Raw genomic sequence first — 5,778 nt, forward strand, 5'->3', positions numbered from 1 at the left:
GTTTTTGCCGATTACTGAAACATGTTTCCAGGAAGACAACTAGGCAGTGATACAGTTCTTTAGAGGTGTAAAGGTGGGGGACGAGCTGGGGAAAGAACAGAGGGAGGTAAGAAGAGTTCAGAGAGGAGTAGCACACCTCATGCATATTTTGTTACAACTCTACAGTTTTCAATGGAATAAAATGCAGATTAAGAATTTTCCCACTGAACTGAACATAGAATGAAAGAATTAAAATATGTGAATAACATCTGGCTCCCCTATAAAAAAGCAGAGTAAAAATAGCAAATGTCTTAAAAATGGTATAGACTTGGGGATAATAATAAAAATGTCAACATACAAGAATCCGAAAAATTGTTATTGGTTCAAAAGTTACATATTACATTTTTTGGCACCCATGTAGAGAAAATGGGAAAAAGGCTGTTTAGATTTTAAATACTTTTTAAAATTTAAATTAAATAGTTTGGTACATACACATAAAGATATGTAGAAAGAAAATAGAGTGTTTAATACTTATAATTGAGAAACACAGAGTAAACAAATAATACTAATAAGTTAAAGACCACAAGTCTTTAATGGAGTCTTTAAATGGAGGAGTATGGGTTCAAAGAGATGCTCTAACAGTTAAGAACAATTGATGATCTTGCAGAGGACTAAGGTATGGTTCCCAGCACTCACATGGTGACTCACTACCACCTGTGATTTCAGGTCCCGGTGATATGGCAATCCCTTCTGACCTTTGCGGGCACTAGACATGCACTTGGTGCACATATATGTATGCAGGCCAAGCATCCATGCACATAAAGCAAGATAAATAAATCTTTTAAAAGTGATTGAACCAAAAATAATAAAAATAACTGAATAAAGCAAAAGATTTACAAAAATTTATATTCATTTATAATTTTTAAAACCATGAAATCTATATAAAACGAAAGTAGTTTCTTTTATTTGATGGAGAAATCTACAACTGGAAATCAAAACATGTGGGGAACACTTCACAATCAGAGAAAGAAGGACTGGACTCATGACAAAGTAAGGTTGTGGGATGCATGAGGATACCTATGAACTCAAAACACTTAGGCAATACAGAACTTTCTAGCAAAACCCTGCCTCCAAAACTGCAGTAAAATGGCATATAATAGAAATAAATTAGAATAGATTAAAGTAGAATAGAATAATAAAATAAACTGAAGAAGCAAAAAATTAACATTGGAAAGTAAGACACCGTCATGAGCACTATGACAAGTAAAAGTCAATGACAGAATATTGATGAAAACCTTGAAGCAGCCTGAAAAATAACAAAGACTTAGAAGACAACTCCAACGTATAATACAGCATAATGTTTGATCTTTAATAAAAACAGTCAGAAGTTGAAATCATCTCATACAGAAAAGAACAGAAAAAAAATTACTAGCAAATGTTTGCAACCACTAACACAAAGCACAACATTAGTTTTACCTTTTTGAAAAACACAACTGGATGAGGTTTCACAAGTATTCTTTCTTCACTGGAATCCAAGAACATGCCCATCATTCTGAAATGTTCTCCTTTTTCTCAGGGAGTTTTCTCAGGTCCACATAAGCTTTGATGGTTTCAAATCGTGATGTCTTACCTCTTCTAGACTTCCATTCTTCAGCACATGTGGATACTGAAAATTGCTTGAGGACGACTGTTTGCCTTCAATGTTTGCCCTGGAAACCATGGTGCATCCTCCTCCAACACCAGTCATTTTCTGCTTTTCCTACCGATGATTTATAAACATGGCAACATTTGTGTATCAATTGTATGAGGTGGGGTGTTTTAGTTTTGGTTTATATTGTGAAGAATGGTTCTATGAACATTAGTGACCCATGTTCATTTGTCTCTTTTGTGGACATACCATATCAGTTTATTTATTTATTTATTTATTTATTTGCTGATTAGGTATCCTGGATTTTGGATGATTTGTTTATATGCTGAATAGGTTTATGTTAATAAGAAAGTAAATTGTCCTTTTTGTTGTGTGCCTACTTCTTTAATGGCAGAGCCATCTCTCCATTCCTGTTACTATTACTCTACTAAGTGGCCCAGAATTAAGTCAGCCCTAATGATTTATTATTACAACCCTAGATTTGTGCAGTTCTCTACCCTTCATCAGAGAAGTTTCTACTTGCAATAAATGGTAATTATCACATAGACCCACCACTCATCAACTACAAAGTTTAAGTGATGTGGAGTGCTGAGCCCTAAATAGTATATTTATATCATACCTCTCTCTGCCAATGCTCAGAAATCAATACAGAAGAGCCTGAAAGACAGTAAGGGCTAGAGGTGGTGAATAACCACAGGGAAATAGTATTTTCCAGACACAGTAAGGCAATATGAACCCACAATAGATGCACAAGACCTGTGCAAACTCAAGCCTGACCAAATCACAGCATGGAGAAGGCAGATGGTCAAGAATTTTCACCCCTAGCTAAAGAGGCATTGTGTGGTGATATTTTGTTGTACCCTAATAAAATTTGCCTAAAGATCAGAGAACAGAACAAGCCAGTAGATTAAACATAGAGATCAGGCAATTGTGGCACACATCTTTAATCCTAGCACTGGGGAGGCAGAGATCCACCTGGGTCTCTATGAGTTCAAAACCACCCTGGACTTCATGAGATTGATTCAGTCCAGGAGAGAAACAGATCCAAGGATTGGTAGCACACACCTTTAATCCTAGTACTTGGGAGTCACACACCTTTAATCCCAGAACTTGAGATCTTACACCTTTAATCCCAGTATTTGGGAAGCACACATGCCATTAATTCCAGCACTAGGAAGGGAGTGATGCCTGGGGAGAGAAAGGTATATAAGGCGTGAAAGTACAGGAACTAGCACTTTTTAGGCTGGAGGCCCTTTTCAGCTGAGGACTTAGAGGCATTCAGTCCGAAGATTTGTGGAGTTGCAGGGGTGAGAAGTGGCTTTGGCTTATTCCTTTGTTTCTCTGATCATTCAGTATTTAACCCCAAATCTGGCTCAGTGCTGTGGATATCACTCTGTATAAATAGACACTGATTGGCCGGTAGGAAAACTGAAGGCACAGGAAGGCAGAGGAGAGACTGCCTGGAGCCGCCGCCATCCAGGACAAGGAAGATGTAAAGTACTGGTAAGCCACGAGCCACGTGGCAAAGTATAGATTAATAGAAATCGGCTAAATATAAGAGTAAGAGCTAGACAATGATAGGCCTGAGCTAATGGCCAAGCAGTTTAAATAATGTAAGAGTCTGTGTGTTTATTTTATAAGTGGGCTCCAGGACTGGCGGGACTTGGTGGAACCCGGAGAGAAAAGCTCTCCAACTACAGCTCAGGGTTTACAGCCTGGGCTACATTCTGAGGTCTAGACCAGTCTTAGCCACAGGGTGAAAACCTGTCTAAATTGAATGAATGAATGAATGAATGAATGAATGAATGATATAGTAAAGCATTTTGGCCAAGGCAGTAAAAAAGAAAATCCATGTAATTCCATGAGATGGAAGAAATTGCACAATGTAGAGAATGGGTTCCTCCCTAAAAAGAAGCTTCAACTGCTACAGTCCCAGTCAATCAAAAGGCCACTTACTGCATGTTCACACCTAAATGATACAGTCTGATGACACTTAGAATATTTCTCCTTGGGGCTAGGGAGGGGCTAAGTTTGGGAAATGTGCTAGCTGTTCATGCATGAGGACTTAAGTTTGAATCTTAAGCACTTATGCAAGAAGATTAGTGATTCTGTACACACACACACACACACAATCCCAGCATTGTGCAGGGCTGAGACAGGAGGATCACTGCCAACCTAGCTCCAAGTTCAGAGAAAAAACTATCTTAGGGAAATAAGATGGAGAGTGATGAAGGACTCCTGATAACCCCTTCTGGGCTCTGTGTGTATGCACAGACCCCCACTACAACACACACATGTGTAAACACAGCACATACACACATACACACAAATAAAATTAAAGTTTAAAACTATTTCTCATTTAAAGAATTAGCATTTTGTTATTAAATCTTATCTTCTGGAATAAATACATAGGAAGCAACATTTTAATGAAAACTTCCTATGTAAGTTTATTTTCATCTGTAACTTTGTACATAGAGAAATGCTTCTTTCCAAAATTTCTAATGAAATAACCACTTTGAACAACAACAACCAAAGACCAATCAAGATCCCTGTAATATCTGGTGTCTAATTTTGGGGGCATGAATTCACGGAAAAGCCGCTGGCCTGTGTCTTTGCAGGCATCCGCTTCAGGCCAGAGCTGCATGATTCTCCACCCTACCTCTTGGAGTTTTGTTTTGGACACCAAGCAGGAGTTGGCGGTGCCAGCTGCGGTGGCACAGACAAAAGGCAGGAAAGTGCAGGCGTGACCAGCAGGAGGATCCGCCATCAAGATACCCAACACACAATGAGTGAGCCTCACATCATACCGCTTAAGCATCTAACCCAACCGCCCACCTAGATACCCGAGTAGTGTGTGTGTGTGTGTGTGTGTGTGTGTGTGTGTCCCTCCCTTGTCAGCTCAGGTTTGACTGGCCTCCGCCCTTGGAGGAGCGTTGGCATCCGTCTCCTTCGATTCTCAGGATTTGAAAATTGTGCTGAAATGCACCACCAAGATGCCCAAGATGCCTCTAAATGAGGACTTATTAATATGCTGAAGAACAAACAGCCGATGCCAGTGAATATTCATTCAGGATACGATGCAGCAAAGCAGCAGCAGCAGTAGCCACTGTCCACTGCCAGAAACAGAAGACTGGCCCAGCAGATGGAGAAAAGATCCTCTGTCCAGGCAACATTGAAACTTAAGCAAAGTTTAAAGCAGCGCCTGGGTAAGAGTAACATCCAGGCACGTTTAGGCCAACCCATAGGTGCCTTGGCCAGGAGAGCAATTGGAGGAAAAGACCTACCCATAATCCAGAGAGACTGCCCCAAGGAGGGCTTACATGGGGAATGTGCCACCAGGACCCTGCTTAGGGGCACGATGTTGCCCCGAGGCTGGAGTATGATAGGTCAGAGAAGAGGGTGCTTTGGAGGCCGAGGCCAAGCTCCTGGCCAAGGGAGAGGTGCCCTCACTCGCCGTGTTTTGACCAAGGAGCAACTGGACAACCAATTGGATGCATACGTGTAGAAAACTAAAGGACACCTACCTGGATGCTGAGTTGGATGCCCACATGGCACAGGAAGATCCTGCAACCAGTGGCCTGCCTGCCTGCCTACTAGACTTTTGTTTAAGTCACCAAATCTATAAAAAAAAAATAACCTTGAGAAAACATGAGAAGAAATCTGATTGAATCTGGAAGGACCTACCACAGTAGGCTGTGGACTGCTACCACCTGGCTCATTTAGTCAGTTCCGTCTACTTTTTGATACTGTGTTATATGAATCCTATTTTCTTTTGATTTGGTTGAGTTTGTTTTGTTGTCTATCCATTCACCCAGACTTCTGTTTGAACAGGAATTCCTTGTCCTTGTGAGGAGAACATTTTCCAGCCTCTGACTCACCTGTCATATATTCTGACATTTTCATATTTGCTCTGTACACCTTTATGATCCCAGAAAAGGTTCCCAGGAGGGAGCTAGTGTTCTCACTAACGTGTGGTCTCTGGGATACAGTTCTTCTACATCTTCCTAAAAATCTTCCTGTTAAAAGCTAAACCTAAAGGTGTGCCTGCTGTGTTGATGGTGAAGGTAGTAAACTGGGAATGTTGGTATTGCTTGACACCAAATTCAGAAGATAGACAAATAATAATTGAATTTCTGGCTTTTGAAAATGCT

At 40.4% G+C, this 5,778-nt stretch overlaps 1 pseudogene; it reads left to right on the forward strand.

The window, feature by feature from the left end:
• The first annotated feature begins 4,599 nt into the window (after positions 1–4,599).
• Positions 4,600–5,295, forward strand: LOC114695126 (annotated as a pseudogene).
• Positions 5,296–5,778: the final 483 nt, after the last annotated feature.

Source organism: Peromyscus leucopus, chromosome 16_21, assembly GCF_004664715.2.
Source record: "Peromyscus leucopus breed LL Stock chromosome 16_21, UCI_PerLeu_2.1, whole genome shotgun sequence".
NCBI lineage: Eukaryota > Metazoa > Chordata > Mammalia > Rodentia > Cricetidae > Peromyscus > Peromyscus leucopus.